This window comes from Netta rufina (genome assembly GCF_964035555.1).
Source record: "Netta rufina genome assembly, chromosome: 5".
NCBI classification, from domain to species: domain Eukaryota; kingdom Metazoa; phylum Chordata; class Aves; order Anseriformes; family Anatidae; genus Netta; species Netta rufina.
The window spans coordinates 21,837,173-21,857,944 of NC_140128.1; the positions used below are offsets into that span (position 1 = coordinate 21,837,173).

General features: G+C 39.9%; 1 long non-coding RNA gene across 1 annotated transcript in view; it reads right to left on the reverse strand.

The window, feature by feature from the left end:
* Positions 1-18,562: 18,562 nt before the first annotated feature.
* LOC311209717 overlaps positions 18,563-20,772 on the reverse strand; it is a 43,924-nt gene continuing 41,714 nt past the window's right edge. Inside the window, exon 4 of the long non-coding RNA XR_014618452.1 lies at positions 18,563-20,083. This is a non-coding gene — a long non-coding RNA (uncharacterized lncRNA). The remainder of the gene's footprint in view (positions 20,084-20,772) is intronic.

Genomic DNA, 20,772 nt, shown 5'->3' on the forward strand with positions numbered 1-20,772 from the left:
TGAATCATTCCGTGCTGCAGATGGAAACTGAGCCCTCCTGAATTTATGAACATGGAAGGCCAATAGAATAATGTAGTTGCTGCAGGCATAACTTCTGAACAGATCACCCTCCTCTATCATCACTGCATACTGGAGTATTGAAACTCCCAATAAAATCAAAGAAAAATATGAGGTGACAGAAGCTATTATAATTCGTTATCTTCCTTCCTTCCTTCCTTCCTTCCTTCCTTCCTTCCTTCCTTCCTTCCTTCCTTCCTTCCTTCCTTCCTTCCTTCCTTCCTTCCTTCCTTCCTTTCTTCCTTCCTTCTTTTTTTTTTTTACAGCTGCAAGTAGTGGAACTTGATATAGATTGTAATGCATTATTCCATTATAGAAGAAGGAAGCAAAAATTAGAGAGGATAAGAGGAGTTAGAGCTGAGAGGCCTTAAAATAAAGGCTATAGATAACATCTCACAGGGAGGTTTTAGGAACGTGGATAGAGAAACTGTACCAAGACATTGTTTTGCTTATATCTCTATTTATTTCATACTTCTAACAGCTGAGTGCATATGCAAGGCTTATATTTTTCATTTTATGTGTAATTTACCTTTAAATGGGTCTCCCAGCACAAGAAAGATATGGATCTCTTAGTGCAAGTCCAGAGGAGGGCTACAAAGATGATTAGAGGGCTGGAGCACCTCTCCTGTGAAGAAAGGCTGAGAGAGCTGGGGATGTTCAGACTGGAGAGGAGAAGGCTCCGGGGAGACCTCATTGCAGCCTTTCAGTACTTAAAGGGAACTTATAAAAATGATGGAGAAGGACTCTTTACTTGGGTAGATAATGATAGGACAAGGGGGAATGGTCTTAAACTAAAAGAGGACAGGCTTAGACTAGACACTGAGAAGAAATTCTTTACTATAAGGGTAGTGAGGCACAGGAACAGGCTGCCAAGAGAAGTTGTGGATGCCCCATCCCTGGAGGTGTTCAAAGCCGGGCTGGATGGGGCCTTGGCCAACCTGATCTAGTGGGTGGCATCCCTGCCTGTGGCAGGGGGCTTAGAGTTAGATGATCTTTAAAGTCCCTTCCAACTCTATCCGTACTATAATTTTATGATTCTATGAAATGGCACCTTACAAGATTACAAGAAATAATGCTAAATGTAATGTCCACTTACTAACAGTATGCTAGAGAGGCTAGAATTTGAGATATCTCTGGATTCTATTGAATTCCACCCATTCCAACATTACCATCTGCATAGGTATGCCAGAATTTTTTCCTCCTTTGGAAAAGGCCTATTAACAATATTAAAATTTATGATGTAAGTTGCTGTGACTTAAAATTTTATTTCTCCTCTCAGATATCAAAACAACCTAATAACAGGGGAGAATTTCGAAGTTAACTTCAAAAATTTAAGTGCATACTTCCTACCTCTTAGTAGAGAGCATAGAAGTATCTTTAAAAAATGAGAAAAAAAATGCTCACTTAGCTCACTTAGAAAAAAAGCTGTTTAATCAAACACAAGAGAAACTTCCTTTGGCATCTTGTTTGTTCTCTAGAAGACACTCTCAAGCAACTGCTGAATTTAATAACACTTGATAACAGGGATCTGACTAAATCTGCCTTATATAATACCTGTGGTGATATTATTTGAGAAAGGAGTATGTGATGCTCACATGCTCTATTTTTTGCAATGTAGGTGCAGCACCTTTGCTAGAAGAGCCTAACAAGAGACAAAACATGAGTATTCCACAATTGCTATGTGGAGATGAGAAATTCCAAAAGGTAAAAATTATTCTTTGACAAAGGATATAGACTGCCCTTTTTGTCATTGTGCTTCACCTTCTGTCTACCTAAGAAAAAGAGGAAGGTGGGAGTCTATAAAATTGTTTGAGTTTGAGTCAGTAGATGTGAGCAGTCAAGGTTTTGAAAAACAGAACTTATATATGCCGTATTGATTTAAGCAGTAATACATCATCTGTTCTCCTGGCTTTACTGTAGCAAGATGTTATTTACATTTGTGATGTTGTTCTAACAAAAGCCTCCCAGAAGGCAAGTGTAATGTAAACCATAATAATAAGGAACCAAGCAAAACATTATCAAACTTATCAGTAAGCAAATAAAGCAGATTTATTTTTGCCATTAAGAAAAAGAATCTCATCTAGTAAACTGACTGACTGATTTTCTCTATCAACACTTCTTCCATGGTTTAGTTGATATATGCAACACACAAGTTTCAACAGAACCTATGTATTGAATAGTCTATAAGCTTTGGCATGACATTATGCTGTCATATACCAAAGCTATAATTCTTATTTTCTTTGGCAGCAGCACAACATCAGTGTAAGTTTCCTTCCTCACTGACAGGACACTGTGTCCATGTTACATCTTTTATCAAGTGTTGATGCCCTTAAGTATGGCAACTTCCAGGAGAGATGTGTCTGACTGTGTGCAATCAATATGGAAAGATACTTTCTATTATAACATGACATGAGCTACACTTAAGCTAATTAATATATATATTTATACACACACATATATAATTCTACTGGCTCAACGAAGCAATTGTTCAAATAAGTATGGATCCACTGTCTCATAAATCATTGATTAGCATAAGAATGTTAACAGAAATGTCAGTGACATGTCAGGAGAAACACTGTAGAAAATGTTTTCATCCATTTTGCATTGTGATTATTTCCTACCTTACACCATTCAACTTTTTGCTGTCTTTCAGAGAAATCAGCAAATATCCATGTTGACCATCTGCAGACAGCACTTACTGAATGCATTTCTTCTGACAGTATTACTTACTTGGGAAACCAATTTTTGTACTCAAATAATGCAGTCTACAGTCTCTTCTGACTGAATTTAAGTGAAGAAGGATCCATTACCAGATAAACTTACAATTAGTTGCAGATAAACTGTTCTTAAAGTTAACTGCTGAAGAAATTAAGTGTAACCAGTTTCCCAGACAGCTTTCTCTAGGTTGCCTGTTTATTCCTTACTTGGTCCTACATAAATTTGCTTGAGCATCTCAGGATATTTATCATGGACTGTAGCCTTTGCAGGTAAGTAAATAGTAGTTTACTAAGATTTTCTCACAGTCTATGCAATGAATTCTTACTACTGACGGGTGGTGGTGGCACCGTAAAATAAGTTGTCTGTATAAAGCTTAGACTGAGACTTGAGAAACGTTGGGTGTATTTTCATAGTTGGAGTAACTCAGGTGTAATTTGATGTGATTTTTCTTAAAAACAATAGATACATCCAAAGTATCAATGCATTCTATCATTTATTCTTCCAAGGCAAATATTTTAGGAAGAAGTAATTCCACCTGGAAAAATTAGAATTCTTCCTGTTTCTTTGTGTTTGTGCAAAATTACGTGAGAAAACATCTGAGGAACATTCTAAACTGAGGTAATTAATAACAGTCATTGATTAGAGAAAAAAATAATTCCATTATGTACACATTCTGTCATATCTTGCTGTGTCTTGTCTGATAATTCACTAAGTTTACATTACTTATGAAATCCTTATGTTCTAACACCTAATAACAGCCTTAAAAATTATGACATAACATAACCTTGCTGATTATAGTGAATCATACCAACAGAGTTGTGGGTTTGTTGAACTATTCATATATGAAAAGAGAAATAGTGCCATCAAAAGCTTATTAATAATATGATATTCATGTCAGATTACTTGATTTTGTTACCTTGATTTACATAGCTGAAGGGTGAGTAGAACTATACAGTACAATTGTTGCACAATGCAATAAAATCAGGCATCATGTATATATAATTTTTGCATGACACACCAAATGGTAACAAAGTTTTCACTCTAGAGCAAGAAAAATTGATGCTGCATCTGCCTTATCTTTCCAGCACATCACAGAAAGAATGTATTTCATTATAGATTTACATATTTTCTAGTATATTGATTTCCGATATGAGTATATTCAGGAAGAAACTGATCTGAATTTTAGTAAGGCTGTCTACAATGACACACCTAGGATGGATAAAAATATTAAGAGAATATTCATATCATTTCACAAACATCTACAAACAAAAACACATCTTACTGCTGCATGGCATCCCTTCTCTCCAGAGTGGTGCAGAGTTTGGTGTCATTGGTAAACTTTCTGAGGGGGCACTTGATCCCACTGTCCATGTCAGTGACAAACATGTTAAGCAGTGCTGGTCCCAATACCAATACCTGAGGAACAGCAGTCATTACTGATCTCTACCTGGACATTAAAAAACATTGACCGCAACTCTTTGAGTGCAACCATCCAGACAAATCCTTGAGCACTAAATGGTCCATCCATCAGATCCACATAACTCTGATTTAGAGACAAAAATATAACTGGGGACAACATCAATGCTTTGCATAAGAGCTGAGACTGACTGGCCTGAACATGGCTGTTTAAAAATTAACTCTTGCTGCTTCTCCTATTTGTCCCATTTGGAATATTTTTCTGCACTCAGGAAATAAGAATTCTTATCTCATTTTATGCTTCCAGTCCCTGATGGAATTGTTACCCATAAATTTGCACAGCATACACAAAATAATGAGCCATCAACATCAGACACACATGAGAAGAGCATAACATAACAGTAGAGAAGAACGCTTGTTCATAGATGAGTGAGGCAAGTGATAAAATTTCCCTAAAACTTAAAAGACGGTTCTGCTAATATGGCACACTGAATTCTTGTGCTATTATACATACTTTTAGACTTCCATTATATAGAGAGAGTTAGTGGAATTAAGGGAAGGGCAAATTCTGAATAATGCCACTTTTTCCATTGTTACCAAAGTAGAAGCAGGGTTTTTCCTCCATAACAAAACAGAAAACAGATCAGGCAGTACAAGTGCTTACATGCAAGCAGCATAATGTCAACGCAAATCATTTCCTGAAACTGAAGACCAAAGTCAGCTAATATTTCTAATATATTAGTTGTTTTCCCTCCCTCCCTCCCTGTATTCCTTCCTTCCTTCCTTCCTTCCTTCCTTCCTTCCTTCCTTCCTTCCTTCCTTCCTTCCTTCCTTCCTTCCTTCCTTCCTTCCTTCCTTCCTTCCTTCCTTCCTTCCTTCTTTCCTTCCTTCCTTCCTTCCTTCCTTCCTTCCTTTCCTTCCTTTCCTTCCTTCCAAATTACTTCAGAAACAATTCTACAAGCAAAATCAATCAGAGAGCAATGTCCGTATGATACATATTTCGATGGTATCTCACTAAAATTGCCATTCTAAACCTGAAGTTCTTTCCTGCTACTTCAGAGTCTTACTGCCTCAGAAGCAGTGATAATTTTAACAATGATTTCTATGGTAAGATGAATATATTTTAAATAAAACAGTAAAAAACAACACCCAGGAGGCATATCCAGTACATGGGACTACATAATAAGATTTGTGGTCCAAGCTGGATTATTCAGCAAACCTGGCAATCCTTTTGACAAGTCATGAGATACAACAAAGGAGTTATCCTTTTGATTAGGATCCATCTCCTGCTCTCCGAAGGTCTGAGATTAAATAAATGACCATATTATTTTTCGAGAAAAGTGTTAAGGACACATAGATCTAAATTTTGGCAGTGGTAAAGCATCCACTCAAAAATTTGAATTCAGTTAAATTGATCTCACTTGCGATTTTTTTTGCATTTCATTTTGCACAAATTTCTATATATTTTTGATTGACATGGAAAAAGTTTTTTTGTACTTTGTGCTTATGTCTTAAATTTGTTAATGTTCATGTTGTTCCTTATGTTATTTGTCTCCTGCCACTTAGATGTTGATGCATTTCAATGTTTCTGCTCCTGTACAGCTTGCAAACATTTTGACGAAAGCAATCCTGACGAGAGAAGCTATACACTAGTAAATGTCAAGTATTTATAAAGAACAGCTCAATATCTCTGCTCTCTGACTTTAATTATGGTTCAGAATCAGATGCTATTTTATAAGGACTCTGAAAAAAGCAGAATATGCCAATCTCTGTATCTGACAGAATGCAACTATTCCCACTTCCTGTGGCAGAATCCATTATCCTCTGGGTTGTATACTTTAAACTAACTGTTTTTTGTTTGTTTGTTTGTTTGTTTGTTTGTTTTTTTTAATTATGCTGTTTAGAAAGACCTTAAATCTTCATGTTTTAACAGTAAAGGTATCTTCTTTTCTCTCACTTGATTTCTGTAACCAGGATAAACACAATTTTAGGTTTTCACATGAGGTTTGGATAGCAAGGACAGCTCAGTCACATGTGGACAACTTGGTGACATGTTGGTCCATAGCTTCAGCATTGTGATGTTTAATAGTGAGCACTCTTCCATATACAACTTAATCATGCATCAGGAAATGAATTTTTAAAAATTCCTTGAAAATCTGCAGTCTGCTTTGTCATTTTTTTGCAATGAAACCCTTACCTGACAAGTTATGCTGACTTGACATACACTTGCCGAGGCAATCGGTTCCAGGGCATACGCGTTCTGCAGCGGAGCAGGGGATCAGACAGGCAGGGCTAATTTTTCAGGCACTGAGCCCACTCGAAGGAGCTGCCAGGACCCGGCAGCCCTCGCGTGGGAGGTGAACGAGGTGAGAAGGAGGCGTAGGCGGAGCCAGCAGCGCCCCCTCACGAACTGCCCCTAGGGAGCGCGGCGACCAGGCCGGGCAAACAGGGAGTGGCACGTCAGGAGGGAGTGGTGCGACAGTTCGCGTGGCAGTTCGCACAGGCAGGGCGAGCAGGAAGGGCAGAGCGCTCACCCCCACCCATACGAACACCTCCTCTAACAGCAGTCTACCGCTAGCTCAGCTGCAATGCTGTACACCAGGCACAGCGCTCCCTCCAGGAAGTCTGTACACACCCAGACTGCCTGCCTGCTCAAAACTGTGGCAGTTCAGGTCTCCAGGTGCAGGGAGTGCCTGAGCCTGTTGCTACCACCTGCGGGGGGCAGAGAGACTGTGTGCGTGAGGTGCAAGCAGGTGGATGACCTGGTCCGCCTCGTGGCAGAACTCAAGGAGGAGGTTGAGAGGTTGAGGGATATCAGGGAGTGTGAGCGGGAGATAGACTTGTGGAACAACTCCCCCTGTGCGGCCTGAAGGACAGGTGCTGGGGTGAGACACCCCAGATGGGGGTGGACCCCCTGCCCTGTTGCTGTTGGGCAGAGGGAGGGGACCTAGGAGTTGAGGAGGAATGGAAACAGGTCCCTACTCGACATTGCAGGCGATGCCCCCCCCCACTGGCCCCACCTTCCCAGGTGCCCTTACGCAACAGGTTTGAGGCCCTGGAGCTTGAGAGGCCGGTAGCTGAGGAAGAGGTAGAAAGTCTACCCAGGAGGATGCCTAGGGCGAGGAAGTCGACTCCACGCCTCAGGACTGCCTTCACCAAGACACAAAGAAGGGTGATTGTTGTGGGTGACTCCCTTCTCAGGGGAACAGAGGGACCTATCTGTCGGCCTGACCCTACCCGTAGGGAAGTCTGCTGCCTCCCTGGGGCCGGGGTCAGGGACATTGCCAGGAAGCTTCCCAGCCTGGTTCGCCCCTCTGACTATTATCCTCTTTTAATAGTCCAGGCTGGCAGTGATGACATTGAAGAGAGAAGCCTGAAGACCATCAAACGGGGCTTTAGGGGAATGGGTCGGTTAGTGGATGGAGCGCGAGCACAGGTGGTGTTTTCGTCCATCCCTACGGTGGCAGGGAGGGGTACAGAGAGGACACAGAAAGCCCACCTGATAAACACGTGGCTCAGAGGCTGGTGCCAACACAGAAATTTTGTTTTTTCTCACCATGGAGCACTTTACTCGTCACCCGGCCTGATGGCCGCAGATGGGTCCCTATCTCAAAGGGGAAAACAGATCCTGGGCCAGGAGCTGGCGGGGCTTATTGAGAGGGCTTTAAACTAGGTGAGAAGGGGGCCGGGGCTGAAACAAGGCTTGTTAGAGCTGTGCCAGGGGGAACAATGGCAAAGCTGGAAGACAAGGCCCAACTGAAGTGTGTCTACACTAATGCATGCAGCATGGGTAACAAACAGGAGAAGCTGGAAGCCATCGTGTGGCAGGCAGGCTATGACTTGGTTGTCATCATGGAAATGTGGTGGGACCACTCTCATGACTGGAGTGCTGCAATGTCTGGCTGTAGGCTCTTCAGAATGGACAGGCAGCATGGAAGGGGTGGTGGTGTGGCTCTCTATATCAGAGAGAGTTTTGAAATCGCGGAACTTGAGGCTGGAAATGATAAGGTTGCGTCCCTATGGGTTAGGATCAGCGGGAAGGCCAACAAGGCAAGCATCCTGGTGGGGGTCTGTTATAGGCCACCAAAACAGGGTGAGGAGACTGATGAGGCGTTCTACAGGCAGCTGACAAAAGTGTGAAATCGTCAGCGCTTGTTCTTGTGGGGGACTTCAAGTTCCCAGATATATCCTGGAAGCACAACACAGCCCAGAGAAAGCAGTCTAGGAGGTTTCTAGAGAGCGTGGAAGATAGCTTCCTGATGCAGCTGGTTAGTGAGCCTACCAGGGGAGGTGCCCTGCTAGACCTTCTCTTCACAAACAGAGAAGGACTGGTGGGATATGTGGTGGTTGGAAACCGTCTTGGGCAGAGTGACCATGAAATGGTAGAGTTCTCCATTCTTGGAGAAGCCAGGAAGGGGAACTGTAAAACTGCTGTGTTGGACTTCCAGAGGGCTGACTTTGAACTGTTCAATACACTGGTTGGTAGAGTCCCTTGGGAAGCAGTTCTGAAGGGCAGAGGAGTCCAGGAAGGCTGGGCGCTCTTCAAGAAGGAAATCTTAATAGCACAGGAGCGGTCTGTCCCCACGTGCCCAAAGACGAGCCAGAGGGGAAGAAGACCAGTGGGGCTGAACAGAGAATTGTGGCTTGAGCTTAGGAGAAAAAAGAGGGTTTACAATCTCTAGAAAAGAGGGCAGGCCACTGAGGAGGACTATAAGGATGTTGCGAGGCAGTGAAGGGACAAAATTAGAAAGGCCAAAGCTCATCTGGAGCTCAATCTGGCGACTGCCATCAAAGACAACAAAAATGTTTTTACAAATACATTAATGCAAAACGGAGGATTAAGGAGAATCTCCATCCTTTACTGGATGCGGGGGGGAACTTAGTTATGAAAGATGAGGAAAAGGCAGAGGTGCTTAATGCCTTTGCCTCAGTCTTTAGTGGCAAAACCAGTTGCTCTCTGGATACCCAGTACCCTGAACTGGTGAAAGGGAATGGGGAGCAGAATGTGGCCTGCACTATCCTTCAAGAAATGGTTGGCGACCTGCTACGGCACTTGGAGGTATGCAAGTTGATGGGGCCAGATGGGATCCACCCAAGGATACTGGGAGAACTGGCAGAGGAGCTGGCCAAGCTGCTTTCCATCATTTATCAACAGTCCTGGCTATCAGGGGAGGTCCCAGTCGACTGGCGGCTAGCAAATGTGACGCCCATCTACAAGAAGGGCTGGAGGGCAGACCCAGGAAACTGTCGGCCTGTCAGTGTGACCTCAGTGCCAGGGAAGCTCATGGAGCAGATTATCTTGAGAGTCATCATGCGGCACTTACAGGGCAACCAGGTGATCAGGCCCAGTCAGCATGGGTTTCTGAAAGGCAGGTCCTGCTTGACGAACCTGATCTCCTTCTATGACAAACTGACGTGCTTGGTGAATGAGGGAAAGGCTGTGGATGTGGTCTGCCTTGACTTCAGCAAGGCTTTTGACACCGTTTCCCACAGCATTCTCCTCAAGAAACTTTCTGCTCATGTCTTGGACTGGAGTACGCTTCGTTGGGTTAGAAACTGGCTGGATAGCTGGGCCCAAAGAGTCGTGGTGAATGGAGTCAAATCCAGCTGGAGGCCGGTCACTAGTGGCGTTCCCCAGGGCTCGGTACTGGGGCTGGTCCTCTTTAATATCTTTATCGATGATCTGGATGAGGGCATTGAGTGCACCCTCAGTAAGTTTGCAGATGACACCAAGTTAGGTGCGTGTGTCGATCTGCTCGAGGGTACGAAGGCTCTGCAGGAGGATCTGGATAGGCTGCACCGATGGGCTGAGGTCAACTGCATGAAGTTCAACAAGGCCAAGTGCCGGGTCCTGCACCTGGGGTGCAATAACCCCAAGCAGAGCTACAGGCTGGGAGATGAGTGGTTGGAAAGCTGCCAGGCAGAGAAGGACCTGGGAGTGATGGTGGATAGTCAGCTGAATATGAGCCAGCAGTGTGCTCATGTGGCCAAGAAGGCCGATGGCATCCTGGTTTGCATAAGAAGCAGTGTGGCCAGCAGGGCTAGGGAGGTGATTGTCCCCCTGTACTTGGCTCTGGTGAGGCCGCACCTCGAGTATTGTGTTCAGTTTTGGGCTCCTCGCTACAAGAAGAACATGGAGGTGCTTGAAAGAGTCCAGAGAAGGGCAATGAAGCTGGTAAGGGGTCTGGAGGAGCTGTTGGTCCTACAAGGAGTGGCTGAGGGAGCTGTGTTTGTTCAGCCTGGAGAAAAGGAGGCTCAGGGGCAACCTTATCGCTCTTTATAAGTGCATTAAAAGAGGCTGTAGCAAGGTGGGGGTTGGTCTATTCTCCCATGTGCCTGGTGACAGGACGAGGGGGAATGGGCTAAAGTTGCGCCAGGGGAGTTTTAGGTTGGATATGAGGAAGAACTTCTTTACTGAGAGGGTTGTGAGGCATTGGAATGGGCTGCCCAGGGAAGTGGTGGAGTCATCATCCCTGGAGGTCTTTAAAATACGTTTAGATGTTGAACTTAGTGACATGGTTTAGTGGAGGACTTGTTAGTGTTAGGTCAGAGGTTGGACTTGATGATCTTGAGGTCTCTTCCAACCTAGACAATTCTGTAATTCTGTGTAACATGATGTTAGCAGCTCAAGGGGGATTTTTTCCACAGAATGAAAAGCCATCCTTGACAGAAATGAATACATAAGGGATGTCTCTGAGAGACAAGAGTCCCTAAACATTCCCATTTGTTCTTTTTTTCACTGGCACACTTTGGGATACTGGTTTTGTGCCACAGAAGTAGTTTTGAGTGGTAGTCAACCCCATATTCTAGCAACTTTTTGCAGACCACAGAGATTGAGAGTCTCTGAATTTCATTTTTGGTTTTGGTCAGTCAGGAAATGAACATATGGTGTCACTCAGGAGTTTTCTTGCTCATGATATACCTGAATTTTTAGCTTTACAGAACAGAAGACAGTATGCATCTCGTTTGAATTATCTATCTAAACTGACTTACCTATATTTCATGTGAGCAGAAATATCTGATTTTCTCAACTAATCAACTTTTTTTTTCCATTTCTCAATATTATTACCACTAGAAAGTGGCATTGTTCTTCTGTATTGTGTTTACTTGTTTCAGAAGATCAAGAGTAGAAATTATGTATATATATGTATATATAATATATAGCAAATATAGTATGTTGACAGTACAATTCACAAATTTTTTCTGTTGGAAGTTAATGTAAGTGCAAGCGCCTGTTTCCCATCTCTCTCAGAACTCACAGTGCCTCATACCATTTAGTTTAGGAGATGCTTCCTTTCTACGCTAACTCTATTTATCACTTCCACTTGAAAAATGTAACACCTTGGATTCCATTCAAAGCAGTATCATCCACAGATACAAATTTAGAAATCCAGTCATCTGATAATCATTGTAAGCAATTTGGAGACAGCACTTTCATATGTGTGGGACAAATCCAGAACATTCTCCTTCTTAGGGAATTGATCTGATAGCGTATTTTCTAGGTGGAGATTGAGCCACAGCCAACTTGGAATACTTCTGTAATGACACTTACGATTTCCAGGAGGACTTTCTCAGTCCCCTTCTCAGGGAAAATCATGAGGTGACTAGATTGATGGGCAAGAAGGGGAGAGCAGTTGATGCTGTTTACCTCAACTTTAGTAAGCCTATGAAAGCCTATCCCCCATAGCATCATCATACACAAGCAGACAAAATAAAGGTTACGTAAGAGGACCATGAGATAGAAAACTGGCACATCAGCCAGGCCCAGAATGTTGTGATCAGTGACACAAAGTTCAGCTGGAAGCAATTCAGTAGTGCTGTCTCTCAGGTGTTACTACCGGGTCTAGTACTGTTTAATATCTGTCTTCATTAATGACCTTGATGGTCAGATCTCTGAAAAGGTTGAAGTCTGCTCTCCTAAAATCCAGAGCTGTTGTCCACATTTGCACTCTGTCCTCCTTTTAGGAACCCAAATTCCATCATTACATTATCACTGTCGCAAATGCTGTCTTCAGCTTTCACATCAGATGCTCTCTCATGCCTTCATAGCCTGTCTTTCCTAAAAAGCCTCCATCACACCACTCCAGTCATATGAAGCCAACTCACTATGTCTTCATGATCCCAATGAGATTATAGCCCTGTAATGACTCCTCCTATTTGTTCCCCATGATGTGTGCATTAGTGTAGAGGCATTTCAAAAAGGTATCCAAGTGTGCTGATTCCCCAACACAGGCTTGAGAGCTTTCTTTATAAGGCTGTTCTGCAGGCACTTTTTTCTGTGATTCAAATGGATTCAGATTTGTACAGCTAATTGCCACGTCCCTTCTGTTTCCATCACTCCATGCCTTTTGGTTGTCCACCCTGATCCCAGTTTCCTTACTTGACTGTTGAATCACTCTCCCTGTCCCATCATTTCTAGTTTAAAGGTCTGTGAAGTCCTACAAGGAGCGGCTGAGGGAGCTGGGCTTGTTCAGCCTGGAGAAGAGGAGGCTCAGGGGCGACCTTATCGCTCTCTATGGGTACATCAAGGGAGGCTGTAGCGAGGTGGGGGTTGGCCTGTTCTCCCACGTGCCTGGTGACAGGACGAGGGGGAATGGGCTTAAGTTGAGCCAGGGGAGTTTTAGGTTAGATGTTAGGAAGAACTTCTTCACTGAAAGGGTTGTGAGGCACTGGAACAGGCTGCCCAGGGAAGTGGTGGAGTCACCATCCCTGGAAGTCTTCAAAAGACGTTTAGATGTAGAGCTTAGGGAAATGGTTTAGTGGGGACTGTTAGCGTTAGGTCAGAGGTTGGACTCGATGATCTTGAGGTCTCTTCCAACCTAGAAAATTCTGTGATTCTGTGATTCTGTGAACCAAGTTGGCCAGTCTGGTTGGCAAAGATACTTTTGCCCCATTCAGGCAAATGGATCTTGTCTTTTTCAAGCAGTTGTACACAGTCATTTATGCATTGTGTATGTCCCTTTTCCTTCCCCTCTCCTTCCTTCTCTCTGTATAACTTAATACATTAACACAACTAGATACCAGAACTACTTTTTAAAAACTTCTATTATGCAAAACCTTTCCTTCTGTAGACCATCAGCTGTCTCTCACTTCCTTAAAAGAAGGATTTTGGCAGAAGCAGTGTCATAAAACTATAGAGAATATCTTGCTTGTGTTTGAAATTAATTTAAAAATGCATTTAAAATACGTTTTCACAAAGAAAAAATTATAGAAACTTAAGATCTTAAAGTTGATAGTTAATTTTTTAAAATTAAAATGTGACTCTGAAAATGTTACTTTGAAAATGCCTTACAGTCCATGTCTCTTCCAGGGAACTTGTTTCACAGCTGAATATCATCAAGAAGTTATTCTCTATACACTTTTAAAAAGAAGTTACTTATTTTCAAGCTTTGTATGGAGATATTTCCCTCCACAGATTTCAAAAAGAAACCAGAGGTAGCATTTTCAGTCCCAATTTATGTCATTCTTTCTTCCCTAGTAGAGCATTTAAAATGTTTAAATATCCTATCAGGATAAAAATTAATTGGTCCTATCTCAACTAATCAGTCCTGTCAGGACTAAAATATCCTATTAGGACTAAAAATGTGGATAATGAATTTGCTTCTTTTATAAAATCTTTATAGAAGCAGTTCCCAAAATATGGTACTTAACACATGATCTACTTTTCCCAAAACAGAATGAAGAAGTGATCATGGCCAGGGATATTATGACTACAACTACTGATGATGGCTCTTGTACACACACACACACACACACACACAGGTACACGCCCACAGAATACTCTTCACAAACTTTGATTTTGTAAAGGAACACCTGTGAACTTGGGTAGTATTCATTTCTTTTATATGACAAACCAGTCAAGGGAAGGAAAGTAGGTCATTCATATTCAGGTCTCTTATCACATGCTCATAGGTTTTCTTAATCCTTAACTCAACTAGTGGAAATTTTGCATTTTTATTAACAGATCAATGGTTACTCATCTACCTTTGGAAATTGTACTGTCATGTGGTTATACCCAGGTGTAGTTATCATCTGCTTACTAGGAAATATCTTCATGAATTTATGAAGTGGCTATTTGTAAGGCAGAATTCTCCTTACCTCACATAAATATTCCAATAAGATGTAATATGTAAATAATATTTTACACAACCAAGTAACTATGAATATGTTAATCACACTACTTGATCACTTGAGTTCAAGACTCATGATAACCAGTCATGATTAAACTTTGTAGGGAAATATACAGGACCGACCTCTAAACATGCCTAAAATGGAATTTCAATTGTTACTGAGCCTCGATGAAACCCTTGAACTTCTTCTAAAATGACTTAAGTTCTATAAGTTAAAATTTAGAGATGTGTCCCATTTTAGAAATGTAGGCAATGAGAATTCAATGTGAGCATATACATAGATTGACTATTCATACCAAGAATACACATGATAAATGGATTCTAAGCCCAACTCATGAATACATCTAACCAATAAAACTCTAATTTCAAATCTAACCAAATATCTAAGTTCAAATCTAACCAAGACTCCTTTAGTAAAACTACAGAAAGGTTACTTGAGCAGTGCATCACTAGGTTTTGAGCAATTGTTCCTGTAAAATGGAAATACATGAGAAGTATCTGGAAATGTATAAGAAACTTTAGTGATTTGGTCTAAAAAACTGCCCTTCTGAAATATTTCCATTCACATGATTTAACCAGATACAGAACAAGAACACGTAGATCCAAGAGACCATTTTGCTAACCAAGACTGGCAAAATAAGCATAGAATACTATCTTCAGGGGAAAAATAACTTACTGTTATATCTATCTCTGTTTCTGATAGATAAACCTGTTCTCACCACTGAGAATAATCATTTGAATTGTTTGAACACCCTTTCATTCCCTTCTAGATAGCGGGAACCATTTGTGATTTACAGCAATTAGCAATAGCTTCTCTTGTCCTGGGTGACTGTATTTTTGATGATGTTTGCCTCCACTAGAAGGGAAAAATAAAATCAAAAAGAAAAAAAAATAAAAAAGAGAAGAGAAGCAAAACTGAGAGCTTATAAATAGCTTCTTAAGTTCATCTTGAGTGTCAGCAGATTTTCTTTCTTGTCCTTGGATCTTGAGGAGGTCATGGAAAAAACTGTGGTTGACAGAACTAGAAGAACGAGTGTCATTAAATGAGTATATACACATATGCAGGCAAAAACAATGGGCTGATTTTTTGGTAGAACACTGAAGAGGTTTAATATTAGATGAGTACTTCAGAAAACATACAAATAGAACACGCCAGCCCCATACTGTTAGTGTCTCTGAAGACCTCTGCAAAATGACAAGTGGAGTTAAAGACACTAGCAGTATTCCATGCCTGAAATGGAAAGAGGAAAAAAAGACCACATACATTTAATCCAAATGACTAAGTCTAGCTACTGCATGAGCAAATCAAGATGACAAGGTAATGTCATTTCATTACACAAAGTCATTGTTTTGGCATGTTTAATTCAACCAACAGTAATTTGATTGTCCTTCAGAGTGTAGAAAACCTGAAGCTGACTTGATTTCATCTGTTTTGGCACTTAAACTGTGTATTAATTAATGATGTGACCTCTAAACACATAAGGCAATTTTCATCATATGTTAACAACCAGCCTTATAGTGTTGCCTCATCAACACTAGCTCCATTTTCTACTCCCATAACCCTTCCAAGTGTTTTGCAATGACACCCTTCATTCTTAACCCTTTTCCAACTGATTTTTTTTTTCACTCTCAGAGCTGTAATGAAAAAGTAATGAAGAAGTGGCTTTTGTTATTGTTGAGAAATTCTTAGAATTTATAATTGTAGAGTAGTACTGTAAATCCATTTGGTTTCAGAATCAATATCATTTGTAGGAATGTAAAAGTCACACAAGTCTATTGTCTCAAAGTCCTAATGTACTACATTTATAATGGACTTTTATTGCGGTTTACTTCACCTTCTTTTTTTTCTTGTTTGCATATTGCATTGTAACTGCAAAGTTCCTCTCTGTCCTCTAACTCTGGACATAAGCACAGCTGTGAGAACAGAACTGACTTCTAAGAGGGTTCTTGTTGCTGTGGCATATTGATGTGTTCAGACCATTAAATCCACATAGGAAGGCTATTCTTCATAGTTTCACATTTGTGTAAGCAGCTACACATAAAGCTTTCAGAGTGCTCATCTTTAAAACAGAAAATATAAAAACTTTTTTTTTTTTTTTTTCCATAGAAAAACTGAGGTTTTACTTAAGTACTTAATTGATGGAGAATACAGAGTGGTATGGGAAACTAACCTCTCTTGAAGCAGGTTTGTCCAGGTTGTCCCCAAGAAATCTTTTCACAGTGTATAATCTTACAATACCTGCATTCCACAGAACTGCCAATGACAGCGTTGACAGTTTTGCCATGACAGCGAGTATGTTTTGGTAATAAATTTGCAATTCTGACAGAATAGCCATCCTCTCTAAAGTCTTTAAGCCAGATGCAAAATGCATTTCTCTACATCAGTCTTCTGTTTTTGAAAAGCATGGATGTGTGTGGTTAAAATCTTCCTGGATTCTGTTGCAGGGACAGTCTTCAAGCTGCTGATGTGGTCTGTGGATCCTGTGTGCTTCTAAGATCAGAACGTCTTATCAAATGCTGCCACAGCTACAAAACCAATACTAGTGCAGAAACAGGCAACGTAGGCCTCAAGACTTACAAGTCTGGGAGATCATATGTACTCTCTCACAGAATATCTACATTGCAGTACTCTAAGCACTACTCTATGTTATTATACATTTCTATGATTGGTGAAGTGGTTAGCTTCACACAGATAACAAATGACAGACAACAAATGAGCAATACAAAGCTGTAAAGCCATAGAAAAATATGAAACAATTATTATTTTTTTTTCGGTCCTCTTGGAAACCTCAGGTCTCCTATTTCCTGAAGAGTCAAGGATTCTTTTTCGTATTCTCTTCTGCCATGCACATATGTCTTCAGGAGCAGGTTATCTATGCCACAGAGACATTTTAGAATCCTTCTTTCTTTACTTGTCCTACTCTTTCCAGTTCTGTTTTTGATTTGTTTGTTAATACTTTCCTGTAAAGTTCTTTGATGCTGTGGATTAGCAAGATGTTGCTTTGTGGTTTCTAATAAGAGTAGGGCAATGCTATTGCACTTCATGTAGTTCCAAATGCCTTTTCAGTGTAGGAATGAGAACTCAACAGATGTATCCTCTCACTTATAAGAGGTGAAATATACGTAAGAAGGATGATCCAATGATTCAATAAAATATTTAAAGATATACTCACTCAAATGCTTTTTAAAAAGGAAAGAGAAGTTTTTTTCCAAACTAATCCTAAGACTCACTGACCAAAAATAATATGTATGGATGTATGAGCAATTAAGCAAAATACACCAAACCAATGATTCTTTAGTCTAGACATGCCTTAAAATGTTATTCAAGGGATAGTACTATATTGTTTCCTGAAGTTACATAACTGAATGAGGTTAATCTGTATAAATCTTTTATGGAGATGATTGAGGATTTTTGGAGGAAAAAAAAATGAAGGAAAAAGACATAATTTCTAGGTTACTTTTATGTCTTTGCACTCTCTTTTTATAAGTTCTCTGAACTGAAGCAAAGTCTACATCAGAGGATCCAAATCAGATTCATCTAGTGAAGCTATATCCTAAGGAATCATGCAGGCATGAGAGAATGTATTGGAGCTTTCAGAAAATATAGAAGAAACATATGGAATCAAAATACATTTTTCCCAGATTTCCAGTGTTTGGGGTACCAGGCATTTTCATTAGAAATCTTGTGAAAAAAATACTTTCCTTATGTACAATTTCATTTATGTCAAACTGTGGTTTCTTTCTTTAAGAGTTTGAAAGCAAAAATTTAACCGTACATTTCTGACAAGCTTACTCATTAACTCCTTCATCCTCCTTTTGGATCAGGGTGCTTTTGTCCCAGGAAACACCTTGCTCTAAAGTTTTTATATTTTTATGTCAATTTCATTTCTAAAGGAGGCTGACAGACTGTATTTTATTTATTTTGTTGTCTTAGAAAACTGACTCAAACCTTTTTGTAAGGGAATTAGAAACTTTCATAAAAGTCAGGACTAAAACAAAAGGATGCTGTCTGTATTTCCTTGACCTAAGCCACGTTAGCATCACTGATTGTTTTACTGAAGAAAAAGAATGAGGAAGATCAGCCAACTTAACATCTTTAAATAAAAATAAAGGTAATACACACATCCCCAGACCCAAACTTATTTTATTCTGATTTCTTTTTTGCTTCTTAAATTAAGGACTTATTTTAGAAAAAAAAAAAATCTTTATTTCTGTGTATTATGAAGTTTCTCAAGTTATACTGTTTGTTCCATTTTTCTGATAAGACAGATAAAACACCAAGGTTTCACCAGAACAATTTTTTTTTTTCCCCAGCCAAGATATAACCATCCCTTTTAAGAAGGAACTGAAGTGTTTCCATCTGCACTGAGTGCTGCACCTGAAGTCTGTGTTGGAGGTTTTATCTTGCCAACATTTATGTGCTGATTACTCCTATAAAACTTGAGAGTCATTTCCCCAGCAGCACCTGGAATAATTGCAGAGTGACTGGCAAATGAATCATGAAGGTACTTTTAAGAGTGACAGTCACTGTGTAGCTAATAATTCTCCAGAATCAACATGAAACATCAGTGTATGACCTTTTGCTTTTCTGCAGCCCTGTTTTTGTAACCTTCTTCCTTAGAATTGTTGCTGTGTGTAATAACAGCAAAAGGGGGAACCATCCACATTAGATATTTTTCCAATAAAATTGGGCTTTAACAATGAGTATAAGGGCTGTTAAATTCAAAGAGCTTGTTACAGAAATGATGGCTACTTATTAGCTGAAGTTATCCTTTTTACATAGATATGTTCTAGTTGTATTTTTTTTTCTGCTGAACAGCAGTTAGTTAAAAGCATAAATACATTTTTTACAAAAAGGTCGAAGTACCTCATTCTATAATAGAGAAATCCTAAGTTCTCAAAGAATGACAGATGCATGATACATTTGCCATGGCTGATTTTCTGATTAACTTTTTTTTTTTTTTAAAGAAAAAAAAATCAACACTACATTGCTTCTGGTTTTGTTTATTTTTCATCTAAGAAGGTTAATTTTTTCAAAGCGATCTTTACATCCCTGCAAGCCAACAAATCTCTCTTAAAAGAAAAATCAAGCTACTTGATTCAGTTTAAGATGCTAGGGGTAGTTTGTGGTATTTTGCTACTTATTTTGGGGTAATAATGTGTAACGTCCACAGTAATCACCTGATATGATGAACTCCTAACCAAAACTGCTTTGTAATACTTTGACCATGTGCTTCTCTACAGAAAACTGTGATCTACTCATAACAAAATTTCTAACTGAAAAACATAATCTCCAATAAAATATATATTAATTCATGATAGTTCATTCAGAGAGCAAAGAATTCTGTTCCTAATGGGACTCCGTGGCTTCAGAAGTCGTATAATATACATTTCTATTAAAAGCACAGGATGATCATATTAGGAAAAATTAGTTAATATTAGTTAAAACAATGCTTAAAAGTAATGCAGTTATCACAAACATTAATAAGTGATTTTCCTTTGGTGATAAGTGCTAAAACATAAAGAAGACAATAAATGTTCTAATAAATTGGGAATCCTGGAAACTTCAATACTCATTTCCATCAGCTAATTTCAGGATGTTTTTCCAGATGACCATGTTCTGATCCTCTTCTTGTTTCCTCTTCATTCACCACTGGGTCCTTTGGAACAATCCTGTCTCATGCCACACCTGAAGTGTTCCTGATGCCTGTCATCCCCTACTGAGCAGCAGCCACAGGAGAGCAGACACTGCTAGGCAGTCCCTGATTTCCAGATAGGGAAAGCTATCACTGATCATGCATTATAAAGGCACATTAAGAAATCACACTACAATTCCTGGATCTAGTTTTAAAAATATATAACTGCAATTACCCAGTTACTTATGACAGTCTCTTCTTTGTTGTGCTAATGCTCTCAGCTTCCTAATCCTTGGCCCAACAGAATTAAACACATTATTAAGAAGCTATGGTAATTTATGTGTGCCAACTGAGTTGAATTAATAGCGCTTCTGCTGTTTGAAGTTGTATAAAGCAATTTCAACATACTAACGGACAGATACTTTCACAATCTCATACACAGAAAAACTACTTGGGATTTTTAGCTACTGCTACTTGGGAATTTTGTCTTGCTGTCACATTATGTAAATAATCAAGTTAAAAAGGTTAATGAAGTGTGTTATAGTTTTGGAATTGCTTCTCTAAGACATGCTTTTTCAACTTTTTGAGAGACAAGCCATATCTTTAAGATCAATATTTATTTCCTCTTTGAACGTTTCATCACAGGAAGATTTGCATGTGAGAAAAGGTTCTAATTATGTATGGTGGCAAAATTTTTCTGAGCAACAAAGGCATTAAAATGAGCAAAATCTGAACTGCACTGATTAAAAAAAAAAAAGAGAGAGAGAGGGAGATTGTGAGAGAGCAAATGGGTGGACTTTTGACAAATTTAATAA